At 40.8% G+C, this 17,498-nt stretch overlaps 1 protein-coding gene across 1 annotated transcript in view; it reads right to left on the reverse strand.

Annotated features, from left to right (window-relative positions):
• The window catches only part of SERPINI1 (serpin family I member 1), a 73,900-nt gene extending 56,492 nt beyond the window's left edge, over nt 1-17,408 (reverse strand). The window contains exon 1 of the mRNA XM_039488137.1: nt 17,256-17,408. The gene's annotated coding sequence lies outside the window, so the exon portion shown is untranslated. The remainder of the gene's footprint in view (nt 1-17,255) is intronic.
• Nucleotides 17,409-17,498: the final 90 nt, after the last annotated feature.

A 17,498-nucleotide genomic window follows, 5' to 3' on the forward strand; every position in this document is an offset into this window, starting at 1 on the left:
GGAGTCATGAGACTTAGCAACAATGTTTCTGACACGGAGGTTACACCTGAAAAACTAGATCTTCCTTTCCTCTTCCTTTGTAACTGTCTGTCTAATAGATGTAGACATTTAGGTGTCTGGAAGAATTTCCAAGCCCCACGTGAAGGTGTGTGGATGGATATGGGTGTGAGCATAGAGAAAGATTATGGCTAGGATTTTCAACAGTACCTAAGGATAACTGACAGTTAAGGGGACTTGGGCTCCTAAATTACTCAGCTGCTTCTGAAAAATTTAATCCTTAAAAGGATAAGTTAAGGAAAGATACCGTATGCAGAAAGGAGACAAAATATACGGAAGGAGGAAGGGAACACAGTGTAATATTGGTGGGGGAGAGGGGGAGAAATAGGCACCAAAAAGGACTTAAGAGATACAGCATAAGACTATTGTAGGAAAGAGAGGGGAGGCCGGAAGTGAAGGAATGTAAGCCTATAGCAAGTACAGTTGGTCAGTATTTTATTTGATGAGTTTTAGAGATGTTTCAGATAATTTGACAAATATTATGATGCAATCACTGGCGGAATAGCTGCTGGGCCAATGGGACCAATGCCCACTGGCCAATTGGGGGCCCCTGGAAAAATGAGTGCCCCCACACCCTGACCTGCTCCGCCCAGTGTTCCTGCTGAGGAGCAGGATCGGGGTGCGGGAGCTTGCCCCACTCCGCCCACCCACGCTCCGCTCGGGGCATGAGGGCTTGCCCCTGCATCCCAACCCCGCTCCCCGGCAGCGGCGCCAGGGGGGCACCACTTGCTGTGGTCCAGGGGCCCCACAAAATCCTAATCCGCCCCTGGATGCAATGACAGACAAGGTCTCTAGCTGGCTGGATGTTAGTTATCAGATAGTGATAAAAATAAAGTAAAAAAAAAAAAAGTATTTTTTTCTCTACTATTTGATCAGCCTTAACAGTAAATTACTTTCAAAATAAATTAAGTAAAAAGTTGACTGATCTATCATGTTACATTTAAATTTACTACAAAAAGCTGGTTTTATTGTTTTAGGGCCAGGTACCAATAACTTTATCTATATCAAGTAGAAAGATGTCCCACTTAAATTAATAAGACCATCTATGTATTAAGGCATTCAGTACAAGTAAGCGTACCAGAAACTGATGCACCTGTATGGGGAACCATGCAGAGATTTTCCATCCTGACCCCTAGGCTTAATCTTCACATTAGTAGCAGCCAAATTTGCCAAGCCCAGATACCATCTATTAATTATTTATTTGGCAATATGATGGATGAGAATCCTCTCAACAATGTAGACCTTTTCTCTGTCAGTCATTTTAGGAACTCACTGTTTCACACGTTTAATCTGGTTGGGGTAGTTACCACAGTATGGACATTTTACTAAACTCTTGAGCTTCCATCATTCCAAATTTATTCACACATACTAGTATGTAGGATTGCTTTAAAACAACAAAAACAAGTAATACATCATAAACAAAAAATAAAAAACACCCTGATACACATAACCCTAAAGTCCATACAGATTTATTTTCACCAGACTTTCTGTGCTGGTCTGGAGGAGTTCATTATGTTCAGATTTAACTTTTTTTTGCTTTCAGACATCTGGATACCTATAATTACTTCAAAAGTGCATGTCACTGTATAATTTGGGTGTTGGTTACATTCATGTGTTAACACATGTACTCATTTACACAATCAATTTTTCAGAAATTCAAGTGGAAAGTCAGTCATGGTATCCCAATGAGCCACTTCGCTCCCTTTCCTTCCTTGCCATTCAGCTGATAACTGGTTGTGTTTTTAATGTTTCTCCCTTCTAGAACAGATAACATGGCTGTACCACTTATTCCTGTAGGTCTTCATACCCATTAAAGCCCATTAAAGTCAATAGAAAGGCTCCTACTGACTTCAGTTGGCCTTGGAACTGGCTACCCAAGTACACACAAACAGGCATGCAAAAGTGAATGCTTGTTTTTGAAGATTTTGCCATAAACACACAAGAATTTCTCACGTGCTACTGAAATAAAACTATCTTTGAGAGTGAACTTGGCAGTCATTTTATACCACTACACTACACACGTTTTTTGTTGGGGTTTTTTATGAATAACTTCTCCACTTGAAAATGCAAGGGAAATTTAGATATAGAAGTAAATACTGACAGAGCATAACATCCAAGACATGGGGATTAAAATGACCTCATATCTACTTGAGTACCATCGGGTCTTTAATGACAACTAACAGGTCCTTGGGTTTACAGTTCAATCAAAATAAAGAACGCTGTCACCACACCACAAAAGCAGCACTGTGCCTTTATTCTAGGATACTGATTCAATACCAATTCAGAAGACTCCCGCCATAATTCCCTGAGGGTTGTTTTGAGATCTCCCATCCAAATACTAACCCAGCCTTACTTTGCTTATTTTAGGACAGTTGAGGAGGTCACAACCCATGGTGGAATGGCTGCAGATTAAGTAGACCCTAGTAGTTTAAAACCCACTGACAATGGTGAAAATCCTTCACAAAAGAGGCCAATGTTACTATGTCATTTTTCCAGCCAGGTGACTACCATGGAGATTATAACCTGATTTATGAAGCCCTTCAAATGTTATGTGGTAAACTATACTGCCTCACGGTGTATGCCCTTCAGAAAAATATAACTGTCTGATATGCGAGTTCAGCAGATTCTCAAAAATGCGTAGGCTATATCATTAAGTAATCACATACTATATTAGAACAAAACATAAAAAAGGCTAAATACCGTATCAGTTTAATTTTTACACAGTGAGTATCACTGCTTATTACCATACTATGTTAAAGCTATCCGTTTGCCAAATACAATATTTAATATTAATCATATGCAAATTAACCTTTGCCTTTTAATAAACTTATTCATGATTACTAATTTTATTTCTAACCAAAGCTAACAAAGTGCATCATCATCCATTATATGTACCAAGAAGAAGAGCTTAAATTAACTTGAAATACATAGTATCACAGAATATGTATTTATTCCCTCCAACACCTATTTCTTTTATTCAAAGGAAGAGTCAGGAGAAGTTTAAATAAAATTGCTCCCTTTCAGGTGTTTAACCTCAAGCAAATCTGGTTCACAGGTTACAGCCCAATGCTACCCAATACATAAAGCATTCTAAAATAAATAAATTAAATTATAAAAATGCACCAGCAAGAGAAATAAATGATTTCCCTGAACATTTTCATAGCTTGCAAGAAGACATCAATTACTGTAGCTGGTCTTGCAAGTTAATGATTCACAGTGATGGATTATTCATACATGCCAGCCAGCTGAACATTATACTTTGACTCTAGGGGGGGAAGTGCAACAGGTCTTAATTATGCTTTGTGCAAGCTCAGAGACAGTCAAACTTCAATAATAAAGTGTTTCAACCTGGACAAATTTTAAAAATAGGATTAATAACAATTTACGAGTAAAAAGTCTTCATTGGTCTCCATAATCCCACATAAGTGAAACATCCTCTTACAACAAGAGCACATTGCCTCAAGTCATCTCCCTAAAACAGTCCTAAATTGCTATTTTAGAAATATACATTTTGTTGGCAGGTTTCAGAGTGGTAGCCGAGTTAGTCTGTATCAGCAAAAACAACAAGGAGTACTTGTGGCACCTTAGAGACTAACAAATTTATTTGGGTATAAGCTTTCGTGGGCTAAAACCCATTTCATCACACCTACTCTACTCAAGCGTGAAAAACTGATTTAACTTTCATGTGAGCGTGCCTATCTTATGTTGTTTCTATAACTTCACAAAAAACGTAAATGATGGAACAATTTCTTGCTTCCAGAGCACATCAAGCTAATTTGCATAGACTTATTTCAATTCCACTCAACACCATGAATTTCTGTATGAGCGAAACAACCAACCAACATTTCAGTCTCCTGAGCTTATTTTCTAAATAAAAATAAAAAGAACAATTTCTTTCCTTCTGGAGTTCTGATGTTCTCCTATAGCATCTCCATTCCCTGCTACATTTACAGGTGTCGTGAAAGATATTTACTTTGTGTATCATTTTGATCAGAATTGTGGCAAGTGTTGTTTGTACTGACACAAATCTAGGCTGTTCAGTAATAGCTACTTCATTTTGGGTACAACAATGTTATTTCAAGCCATTACACTCAAAGTTCCTAAAAGTTTTACAAAACTAATTGATTACAGTTTATGAGAGAACCTAATATGAATAGCATTTCTAGTAGACTCCCACTGGGAATCATATTACCCTGCTCCAGGGGAGTGAAAATAAAAAAGTCACCACATTTGATGAGTATTGTGGCCATTTAATAAATTATGATTTAGGAGTTTTATCCTCACAACACCCTTATGAGGTAAGTAAATATTCTCCTCATTTTATAGGTGGGGAAACTCAGGAACAGAGTAGATTACATGACTTTCCCAAAGTCACAAAGAAAGTGTGTAGCTAAGCTAGGAACTGAACTCAAGTCTTCTGGGTCCCAGTTCAGGGCCCTAGCGTCTGACTATTCTTCCTTGTGCTCATAGGCAGAGCCGGCTCCAGCTTTTTTGCCTCCCCAAGCAGCGAAGAAAAAAAAAATCTGCGATGGACGACACTTTGGCAGCTGCTGTACCACACTGCTTCATTTTTTGGTGGCAATTCGGCAGCCAGTCCTTCCCTCTGAGAGGGACCCACTGCCGAATTCCCGCCAAAGACCTGGACGTGCCGCCCTCTTCCATGGGCTGCCCCAAGCACCCGCTTGCTGTGCTGGTACCTGGAGCCGGCCCTGCTCCTAGGATGCAATCCTGGAATCTGAAATGATCCCAGAAACCAAGATGCCTAGTTACTTGCTTGCTTTCCCCCTGCCACACATAAGTACCAAACACTGAAGCCACTCTTTGGGCCCTCACCTGTTTTTGAAGTTATTATATTCATAACTACCCCAAAGTCTCCTGCTGCCTTTGTTTTCTTGAATAAGGTATCAGCTACAGTTCAATTTATTTTCTTATTAATTTTCACTAGGTGCATCACCATATGTTTCCTAACACTGGAAATCTATGTGCTAGCTTTCTGTAAAGGGCAAGTCTACGCTTGAAACGCTGCAGCGGTGTAGTTAATCCATTGGCGGTGTAGTTAGCCACCGCCTCTCGTGGAGGTGGACTATGTCGACAGGAGCTCTCCTGTTGACGCAGCACTGCCTACACCGAGGGTTAGGGTGGCAACCCTAAGCAACACACTTATATCGATGCAAGTTTATAGTGTAGACTTAGCCTAATTTACTGCAGAATAGTTTGCTAGTAGATCCTCCTGTCTCAGGACCTATCCTCACAGGCTGATCAACAGTGGGTAACATTACAAACAAACAAACAAACAAATATGACCCCCCCCTCACCCTCCATCCCCAACATGTGCAAACAGTCCCTTGGTGTCATCTAGGAGACAAACAACTAAGAGTAGGATTAAATAGTCAATTTTCAACATGGCAGAAGGTAAAAGTGGGGTGCCTCAAAGTTCTGTAGTAAGTCCGGTGTTATGCACACAAACATATATATTAATATATTTATTAATTATGGAAAGAGGAGAGGTGATGAGATATGTAAAATTGCCAGGATGTTTGGGAGTCTGTCTGTAGATGGCCTGGGTATGTGGCTGATCCTTTGGGATTGGAAGAAAGGCTGGGCACTTTTTTGCAGTTCACCCTGATTGAGTGACCTCAGCTGGCTCCCACGGGCAGCACCGTCACAGGTGAGTAGGCAAGTAGCAAAATTAGCAGATGACACAAAGCTATCCAAGTTATTTGGGACCACAAAGGATTCTAAGGAACTTCAGAAAGACCTAAACATGCTAAATGAATGTATAACATGGTGCTCAATGAAGTTCTATGTTGATAAATGCAAAGTTCTGAACACTTGAGGGAAAAATGTAAACTACTCGTACACTTTACAAGATTCTAAATTAACTGCATCAATTCAGGAAAGAGACAACACTGCAGATAGCTCAGTGAAGGCCTGTCCTTAGTGTTTAGTTACTGTCAAAAAATATATTACGTTGCATAAAGAATGGGGTAGAGAATATTATAAAAGTCCTTCTATCGAATAGGATAGTGCAGCATCACTGGGAATATTGTGAGCTGTGATGGTTACCCCATCTTGAAAAGATATTCCAGAACTAAGGGCACTCAGAATGACCAAGGACATGGAAAAACTCATATATGAAGAGTCATTAAAAAAACTGAGATCATTCACCTTAGAAAAGAGATGAATAAGAAGGGATGAGATACAAATTATATAAAATAATCTAGAGAAGGTAGATCTCCTTGCCTTTTAACACTCAAAAAAAGGAGACATTAATTGAAAGGTGCTAAATTCAAAACTGATAACATTTTTTCTTCTAGTCAGACTGTGGAACTAATGGCCACAGTAAGTCATTGAGGACAAGAACTTAGATTGACATTACAACCACTCTAGCAGGACAATTCCTATGTTCCTACTTGCAGATTTGGATCTGATGTTGCTCGTTCCTTCTTCCAAATAATTGAAGCTACATTACAGCACTGAGACCTGCTGTGCCTCACTCATTACCTTTCTCTGAGGAGTGCTTCCATGACTTTTGGAGCCTTAAATTCTATATTCAGGTCAGTGACAGAGTTCCAATGACTGGGTGAAATCCTGGCCGCATTGCATGCAACAGATTTTGTGTTACTGAAGTCAATAGCACCAGGATTTTATTGGGCTCTGGGGTGGGGCCAGAAATGAGGGGTTCAGGGTGCAGGAGGGGGCTCTGGGCTGGGGCAGGGGGTTGAGGTGCTGGGGGGGTGAGGGCTCTGGCTGGGGAGTGCGGGCACTGGGGTGGAGCCAGGGATGAGAGGTTCGGAGTGTGGGAGGAGGCTCCAGGCTGGGCTAGGGTGCAGCGGGGGGTGGGCTCTGGGCTTGCGGCCAGAAATTAGCAGTTCAGGGTGAAGGAGGGTTCTCCGGGCTTGGGGCTGAAGGGTTCGGCATGTGGGAAAGGGTGTTGACTCTGGGAGGGGGCATGGGGCATGGACGCCAGGCGGCGCTTACCTCAGGCGGCTCCTGGAAGTGGCTGGCATGTCCCTCTGACTCCTAGGCAGAGGGGCAGCCTGAGGGTTCTGCACGCTGCCCCCATCCACAGGTACTACCCACTCAGCTCCCATTGGCCGTGGTTCCCAGCCAATGGGAGCTGTGGAGTTGGCACTTGGGGTGGTGCCTGTGCCATGGACAGGGGCAGCGCGCAGAGCCCTCCTGCCCACCCTTGCACCGAGGAGCTGGAGGGATGTGGTGGCCGCTTCTGGGAGCTGCGCTGACCCAGCCACTGGGGCCAACTGGACTTTTAACGGTTCGGTCAGCTGTGTTGTGCTGACTGGAGCATTCAGGGTCTGTTTGCAACTGGGTGTTCTGGTCAAAAACTGGATGCCTGGCAACCCTACAGTAGCACAGGTTCTAATACCTTCTCTTTGCTAAGACAGAACTTGTATTTATGTGAACTGTACTGTATTGAACAGGAGCTATCTGCACCTGTTCTACATTTAAACCTCAGCCTCCTTCACAGGGAAAAAAAAATACTACATCCGATATGTTTTACAATTCTTTTACCCCAGTCACAACTCCTTTGCCACAGGATTCCATCTAACACACTAGACTTCCACATACCCATCACTAAAGCCAAAGACCGCTCTCATATCCCATCTCACTCCTCCAATCCCCATACCAAAAAGACTCCCCCACCCCATGTCACATTACTGAAAACCTACAGAACTCAGCACTGAGATGAGGCATACGGGATCCCTGCATCTCTTTCCTTTGATCTCACACCTCCATGGAGCGCAAGCCCTCCTTCTCCAAGGACCCTAGACGTGATATCACGATCTCAGCTCTGCCAAGTGGCTCCAATTGATCTCTGCACCATTCAGTACAGCTTTTATTTTTATACATTTATATAAAAAATAAGTAAATTTTGAAACACACATTTTGAATCACAATAGTTAAATGTTTTGTTTTGACTTTTTGAAACAAACGTTTTGACTTAAAAAAACAATTTGTTGAGTTCAACATGAATTTGCAAAATATTTCGGTCAACCCAAATCTCCTTTTATTTTGGGCAAAAAGAGAAAGTTGTGTGTACAAAATTTCATCCAGCTCTAGCTACAATCTGCTTTTAAAAAGGCACATCTCCCTGTAGTTTATTTTCCTTTGTTGTATTTCTGTTTATTGTTTTTAAGATCTCCTTAGTTGCCTCTTACTCCCATTGATTTTTTTCTCTTTGTCCACTTGGCAAACTGATGTTTTCCTCCCTCTTACCTTTTGAATGAATCAGAAAGTAAGACGACAATAAACTAGCATATGTACAGTAAAGTGAACTTGGATTTTTCTATATCATCTATCACAGGACTTCTCAGGCAGACAGCAAAGAATATCTTGGTTTTATATGTAACTCATCATTTTGGTAGACTACTATGAATCTTTCATTTAGAACAGTGTGATCTCATGCTGAAGATCTGCTATTATAGTAAGTTGATCAGCCTGCCTTGGGTTTTGATTGATTAATATTTATAAATAGTAGAGGGAATTGGAGAGGATGCTTTTATCTGGAAGACTGAATATGTCTGAGGAAAAGAAAAAAATATTAACTGCTTCAGTGATCTTAAATTGCTACGTGAAGTACACAACAATTAAATGCTCCAATAACTGCTTTAATGTGGACAGAGGGGGAAAAAGTACTCTAGAATAGATTTATTGAGCCAATTAAAAATATATAAGTTGTAGTTAGATATATAAAATATGACCAAAGTCCTCACTGGATAAACTGAGGTAGGAAGCATCACCATAAAATCTTCAGACATGGAAACAGATGTTGTTGGAAGATGCAATTTTTGCTGTTGTGTTGAGAAATGTGGCAGATGTGCAGACACCTTTGGTAACTGTTGGACAGCAAGCAATTAATACAGGGCATCTTTAGATAAATGCATCTAAATTACCCCTAGACTTAAAGGAGGCCATGTTCAATGAAGAAATAGTAAACAAAGAACTGGTGCAAAGGCGAAGGGCCAAATTCTGCCTTTCTTACATGGAGTAGTACCTCACTCCTAGCTTCCAATGGTACTACAATGGAACTGGGTTCTACATCACATGAGTACAAGTGCCAGGATTTGACCATCATGGGCAAATGTGGGGAGCAAGTGAATTACTGCTAAGGCAGCTTAACTTATCTTGCATTGATGAATACAATACAATAAAGGGAAATAAACTACAGGGAGATACGCTCTTTAAAAGCAGATTGTAGCTAGAGCTCAATTTTAATAAATGCAAAGTAATGCACATTGGAAAAAATAATCCCGACTATACATATAAAATGATGAGGTCTAAATTAGCTGTTACCACTCAAGAAAGATCTTGGGAGTCATTGTGGCTAGTTCTCTGAAAACATCCATTCAATGTGAAGCAGCAGTCAAAAAAGCTAACAATGTTGGGAATCATTAAGAAAGGGATAGATAATAAGACAGAAAATATCATATTGCGTCTATATAAATCCATGATATACCCAGATCTTGAATACTGTGTGCAAATGTGGTTGCCCCATCTCAAAAAAAGATATACTGGAATTGGAAAAGATTCAGAAAAGAGCAACAAAAATGATATGGGGTATGGATCGGCTTCCGTATGGGGAGAGATTAATAAGACTGGGACTTTTCAGCTTGGAAAAGGGACGACTAAGGGGGGGATATGATAGAGGTCTATAAAATTATGCCTGGTGTGGAGAAAGTAAATAAGGCAGTGTTATTTACTCCTTCTCATAATACAAGAACTAAAGGTCACCAAATAAAGTTAATAGGAAGCAAGTGTAAAAACAAACAAAAGGAAGTATTTCTTCACATAATGCAGAGTCAGTCAGTGGAACTCTTTGCCAGAGGATGTTGTGAAGGCCAAGACTGAAACAGGGTTAAAAAAAGAACTAGATAAGTTCATGGAGGAAGGTCCATCAATGGCTACTAGCCAGGATGGGCAGGAATGGCGTCCATAGCCTCTGTTGGCCAGAAGCTGGGAATGGACGACAGGGGATGGATCACTTGATTACCTGCTCTGTTCATTCCCTCTGGGGCACCAGGCATTGGCCCTCTGGTCTGTCCCAGTATGGCTGCTCTTATGTTGTTACGAAGTGCTGGTGCACAAGCCAATGCACCATAATGAAGAATTCAGTCCCCTTTCTCAGGGTTACTGAAGCAAAACAACTCTAAGTCCATTTAATGGCAAGTCAGTGGGAGTTTAAGTTTCCCCCCCATCAGATATGGCAACACGAAAGTTGTGTACATGGATTAAATCCATGGAAGGAAAGGGGATAATGTGGAAGGGCTAAGGAAACTAAAGTCTCTCTCAAGCATTCTTGTCAAGGTTAAATCCAGTAAGGGAGAATTCACACTTTTAGATCTAAGGAACCCTACTTCACATATGGGACTGCGTTGTAAGAGTATTTGCAGTCCAGTCTGGTTAAGTGCCAAGATCTTCCTGGAAGGAACTGAGTGCCCTTTGCCTTTATCAAGTATGAAGGGTTGAGAGATGTCAGCAACTCACAGGGAATTCTTAGCACTTTATAGTATTAGGTTCTTGTTCAGTGAATGCCCAGCATAACTATTAAATTAAAATGAACAACTGCACAAGTTAAGTACAGCACCACAACAGATCTCTCCCCCCATGTTAGTTTTAGTTAGCATTTTAGTATTTGCATAAACTAACTAAAATATGGCTATATTGTTTAACTTTCTTCTAGCTTGAATTCTAATCAACAACATAGGAGACCATTCCTTTGGAGAGAATTTGTCTTAAAAACGGAAAATATTTCTTATAAAAAGCTAGCTTTTTAAAATAATGTGCTAGAAGGTCAATAACCTTTTGACAAAAAAAATATTTATTGTATTTAATGCATTAGCTTCCCAAGAGTCACAGATACAAAATGGAAAAAAAAAGTCCCCCTCCACCCCTTTGAAAGAGAATCTGTCTGACTAATTTGCAATCTTGCAACAATTGATACAGATCAAGAGCATCAAAATGGAAATCATAAATTCAGTTTTCATTATATTAATATAGCTATATTCTGCAGCTATCTTCATTTATTCATATAAATTTATGATATAAAGATCTATGGACACGTGACATGACACTTGAAATTTTAATTACTTCACAAAGGTGGTCATCATACATACTTGCATAAGTCTGACAGTGAAGATATTAAGAATCATTCCAAGAGCGTTTTCAAAACAAACAGAGAATATGGTTATTATAGATCCCTGTGATGACAGGAATGGCCACTCTGCCAAGTACCATGACTGGGTACTTTTCAACACTGAATGACCAGACAATTTTTGGCACAAGCAGCTCTGCTTTGATTTTGTCTGGGATGAAATGAGTGACAGGATGTGGAGTACAATATAAATGTGTGAGTGAGAGAGAGAGACACACACACAATCAGTCCAATCCACCAAAAGCAGAATCACACTTTTGTTTTTGAAGCACTGCAATGTAGTGTAGATTTATTGATTAGAGCACTGCTGAATAAAGTCATTGGAGTACAAGTTGTATGGGCTGTCTTATTATCTGGATTTATGGCTGATATATCTTCACCATACCAGGGCTGGCTTTAGGAACTGCGGGGCCCAATTCTAATACCCGACGGTGATCCGGGTCTTCAGCGGCACTTCGGCAGCGGGGGGAGGGGGGGGGCCTTCCCTTGCTCTGGGTCTTTCGTGAACCCATCCCCCACCCCTGAAATGCCGCCGAAGACCCAGACCGCTGCCGGGTGAGTAAAAAAAATTAAAAAATTAAAAAGGCACCTAAGGCGCGGGGCCCTCTTAGGCGTGGGGCCCAATTCCAGGGAATCAGGGAAATCAGCCTAAAGCTGGCCCTGCCCCCTACCTCCCCCCAAAAAACACAACAAAAATGTTATCTGACTCAGGAACCATAACATAAATTTCCTGCAGGTATTGTAATTCAACCCACTCGCATTGCTGAATATCAGTGGTCCCCAACCTTTGTCTGGCAGGCGCCAGACAAAGGACCGTGGCAGCGGTCAAGTATCCGCCAAAATTCAGCGGCATTTCGGCGGCGACACCTCTCGATGTAAATCATTCTCAGGGATGAAATCAGATACATTTCATCTAGATTTTTTAACTTGTATTATCAGTAAAGGAAAGGCTTGTTTGTGTAATTGTTGAGCCATAATAAAGCTATGGGTAACAGTTTCCACATCAGGATCAATCAGAGGTGGCTAAATAGAATATTGGCAAGCTACCTCCAGCCCACAAAATATAATTCAGCTTTGGCTAAAAATAAGCACATTTAGGTAATTTTCAATAAAGCTATTAAGGACGTGTAAATTAAGGCTTATAGTAAGTGCCTTCACAACAACAACATCACTAGCACAATGCTATAATGAGTGGCCATAGGTTTAGTTGTACCTGAGAAATGCAGTAAGAGGGCCCAACCCTGAAAAGCAATGGTCTCCAACAGAAAGTGAAGAGGCTCAACACCTCAAAGGAGGTGCTAGACAGCCACTTTCATGCAAGAGCGGATATCAGAGTCAGAATTCCTGCAGCTAAGAGGTTGCTCTAGGAAAATAATACTCTCACTATGTAGTATTTTGACTATAGTCAAATACAGCCAATAAGGGACATGGGATCTATGGAGAGTAAATGGGGCTGGAAGAATACTACTTGTGCATTAGCAGGTATTCACCATCTTTGGAAAGTGAACAATTTACTCACATATATTAAAATAGACCACAGGATGAAACAGGCTTAACCTCAAGATATAATATGTACATAAAGGATGGATGGCCTACCTCTGCCAGATTTTCTGTGTCACCTTAGACAAGTCACTTACCTGCCCTGTGTAGTACTGTAGATAGTATATACCTACCTACCTATGTGTAGGAGACACTCAAAAATTGCAAAGAACTTTGAAACACACCCCCAGATTAGAATTCAGAACTAGCATAGCCATAAGAGTATATAAATGGGAATGCATGAAACAATTAGCCAATTTTTTATGACTAAAACATCTGCTCTAAACACTGTTCCCACTGGGGAGGAAAACATTCCCTCCTTTATTATGGCTCAACAATTACACAAACAAGCCTTTCCTTTACTGATAATTCAAGTTAAAAATCTAGATGAAATTGATCTGATTTCATCCCTGAGAATGATTTACATAAACATATTTAAAAAGCCTGGATATCCATCTTTTCTTTAAATTGATAATGCACACTCAAAGATATCCCTTGGATGATCAAAGACTCAGTTTTGAACATCAGGTTAGAATTAAGTTCAAAAGTACAAGGTAGGATATGAAACATACCATAAACTCAATGCCTTATCCATTAAACCATTGTTTATATAAAAAAATTGGGGTTTCCCGTCCTTCTCCCACAGTTACATAAAACATTCCAAGACCGTGCTCTTGAAATACTTAGCTACTTACTAGTGATAAAGTGCAGATCTTAAATAGCCAAACCTTAAATATCTAGATTAACCAGAAAAGATACTGTCAACATTAATAACTCTAATTTTCCTCTCGTTTGTCAGTGTACCTCCACTGACTTCAAGGGAAATATTTCTGATTTAATTCAGAGTGATAGGAGAATCAGTTTTTAAGTAATCTCCTCATCCCCACCACCCTTACTTTACATGTAGATTTGTGACTTTACCCAAATCTTCATGTATATGTTTTTGGTGAGATTTTTTTAAAGCAATATTTTTACTGCATCTTGATTGTTTTGTAAGCCTGATTTTCTTCACATTTTTATTTTAGCCAATGTCATTAGATTAAAACAGTAAAAAAATTATTGTTTTAACATTAATGATACTTGCTGAACTCTCACTTGCAGTTTACTGAGCTTTTTAACTTTTCATCATAACTAAAATAACCTTCAGAGGTAGCTGGTAGGAATATTTCCTACACTGGCAAGGTGAGGTAAAGACACCATATTTTGTTGGTTCTCACTGTCTCCATATTTCCCCCATGGAGCGAGGTAAATCATACGTAGAACCCTACGTGGATACAAAATTTGTATCTGTGTCTGATTCGCAATCCACGGATGTAAAGCTGACTGATATCTGCAGATTTGCGGGGCTCTAGATATAAAATTTTGATCTGCATCCATGCACAATCCGCAAAAATGTTCCGCAGACATAAAGCAGATATTCGCAGATTTGCAGGGCTTTAATCATATGGTTGCCACTCACTCACTTGAGGCCAATCTGAACGTAGCTCATTCAACCATTTATCTATAATTTTATACCGTCCCCCCATGTTGGAAAGAACATAGTGGAAATAGCTGTGCCTTAAGCAAAACCACTTTGCACTGATACATGTCCAACTATCTATGACCTATACCAGGGGTTCTCAATAATCACTGCATCATGACTCCCCCACCCCACCCCAGGAAGGTAGACGGAAGACTGAGCCCACCTGAACCCCACCATCCCGGGTGGAGAGGCTTGCCTATTGTTCCAGGCGGGTTGGGGGCAGGGGGTGGGGTGGGGTGCTAAAGCCGAAGCCCAAGGGCTTCAGCCATAGGCAGGGGGCCTGTAACCTGAGCTCTGCCGCCCAGGGCTGAAGCTCTTTGGCTTTGGCCCTGGATGGTGGGGCTCAGGCTTCAGCATTTGCCCCAGGCAAGTCTAAACCAGCCCTGGTGATCCAATTAAAACTGTCCTGACCCACAGTTTGAGAACCGCTGACCTATATTATAAAAGTGACCTAAAGATATCATAAGACTTGCTTTATAACAGGGCAATCATCTATAGTTGCTTTTAAAAAGCCTCAAACTCCCCCTCCACAAAAGCACAACAGACAGCAGTTTTGAAAAACCAGGAAGGGGTAAGAGAATGGAAAACGTATTAATCTCTGACTATAGACTCTCATCTTGGAAAGTCAAATCTGTGGTTAAATAATTTGCGGGAAGAGAACCAGATATTTAACAGAATATTCTGTTCTATGAATTTTTAAACAAGAGTGTGCATTACTACACAGCTTCATTTAAAAAACATACTTAGTTTAATTTTCTCAGGCATGCGCGCGCCCGCAAGAGTGTCTGTGTATCTCACAGCCCCACCCATCCCTTGATTTGTTTTATGGACTTTTCAAAGCACAAAAAAATCTTTCCTATGGAGAATGAAACTACTGGTTGGGACTTACAGAAATAAGTCCTTCAATTATTAAAACTGAAGTCTTTGGGATGCCAAACAAAGTTAAAAGCTATTAATGATATTAATATTTGTGTACACTACACATATTCTAGATGTACCCCACCAATAGTGAGGGATGTGCATTACTCGGTGTTCGATGGATTGCACAAAGACAGATTAAAAATAATACAAAAGCAGGGTAGAATGAGGGGAATATTGTATTTTTTTTAATGGAGCATAACATTCAGATCTCATCCTGGGTATTCTGGCTTTCTTTATGCATTAAGCTATCGGGACCTAACATGTGATGGGTGGTTCCATGTTGTGTTGCTGTCCCAAATATTTGTGATCTCTGTTCCCACACTGCAAAGCTAGACGCCTCAAAAGGTATGCACAGCTCTCCACAGACAGTCCCTTTTTGTTATCAAAAGTTATAACCAATGGTTGATAGGTTTAATCGTCATTTATCTATTCATTCAGGTGTTGTAAACTCTTCATATAACAGATGTGTAGGAAGAGTGCCCTCTTTATCATGCTATACAGTATTCTTAAAAACTCTCTTTACATGAGCTAACAAGTTTAAAAGACCTGAATTTAAATTTTTAAAGCCAATTTTAAAAAAACCATATTTCTTGATTGTCACATGTTATTTAAAGTTCTACAGCATTCCTGTAACAGTTGCTCTTAGCAACTAACATGTTACCATTGTTTAAACAGGGAAATGGATGGACTTAAAACAGTGATATTATTATGATATTTACAGAACTGTTCATTTAAAGATCTCAAAGTGCTTTACATCATTATTATTATAGTATCTTCATTTTTATTCATAATAAGAGGGGTTAGAAATAAAACTTAGTTTTTGCATAATTTTTTAAACCTTGGGATAATTATTGTATTAGTAGGCTGGTAAATGTACACTGCGAGAGGTTGCTGTTCATTTTACTGAGCTGTCAAGATGTGCCTGAGACTTTGAACAAGGGAGATTTCAAATATGGTGTGTTGCATGTTTTAGTGAGCCACACAAGGCAAAAATCTTATGTTGTAAGGAGAAAGGCACTTTAAAATATATTCAAATTGAAAAAAAGTTTTTCTCCAAATAGGAGACACTTACGAATAAACACACACAGACACATACATACAATATACACACATATATATACACACACATATGCTCTAAAATAGCCACCCATTTTAAATACATTACTTCTACACTCATTCTGAAGTGACTTGAAACTGAAACATTTCTAATTAAAATGTTTTGAATTATTTTTCAGTTTTAAGAACTCCTTAAATCTTCAGAGTGTGTTAGCTTTGCTGTAGAAAATAATATTGAGAACTCTGAACTGCATCAACAAACACCAGATGTTGGTCCCAGTTTACAGTGAGTCATTGACAAAGTCAGCAAAGAGTCCTGTGGCACCTTATAGACTAACAGACGTCTTGGAGCATGAGCTTTCGTGGGTGAATATCCACTTCATCGGATGAGCTCATGCTCCAATACGTCTGTTAGTCTGTAAGGTGCCACAGGACTCTTTGCTGCTCTTACAGATCCAGACTAACACGGCTACCCCCCGATAACTGACAAAGTCATAAGGCAAGTACAACAAAAGCCAGGACTCAGATTTACAAATCTACAACGGATGTGGAAATAGCCTCTGTCAAAACCACCACTGGGGAATGAAGAGAAACAACATTTTAATAAAACAGAAGATTTTAAAAAACCACACACACCATGCAAAGGGGTGGGCTGGGATAGGGACAAACATACCCCTGGAGTAGGTAACACCCACACCCAGATCCAGGAATTTATTTCACGGGGCTTGGTCCGCACGCTGTGCGAAACTGAGGGAGGTTTCTAAATAACTGAAAAGTGAGCTGGGTGTAAACGACTCACACACACTGCCGTCTATTTATGTTCAGCAATAACCAGAGGGAGACTTTCGAACAGATCCCAAACAAGGAACGCGAAGTCAATTGACACGCAAAGCTCTACCGTGCATTACACGGGGGGGCAGCTACCAAGTGATTTCTTAGGGCGGGGAGCCCCCCACGCGCACCCGGGCTGCCCGCACAGCGAAGTACCTGATGGCGCGCTCCTGCAGCAGACGCGGACACCCCCCGCCCCGGCTCCGCTAGACTGGGGTGACTCCCCGCGCTGGAGCAGCCGCTTGTACAGGGACCGCCTCAGGAATTGTTTCTGTGCCGTCCGCCGACGCCTGCATACTCACCCGCCTGCCCCGCCCCTTTCGGGGCCACGCCCCCTCCCCCGGAGCGGCACTCCGATTGGGCTAGCTCTCCTCCCGCTCCTCCTCCAACTCCTCTCGC

The sequence above is a fragment of the Mauremys reevesii genome, linkage group 9 (genome assembly GCF_016161935.1).
Source record: "Mauremys reevesii isolate NIE-2019 linkage group 9, ASM1616193v1, whole genome shotgun sequence".
NCBI classification, from domain to species: Eukaryota; Metazoa; Chordata; order Testudines; family Geoemydidae; genus Mauremys; species Mauremys reevesii.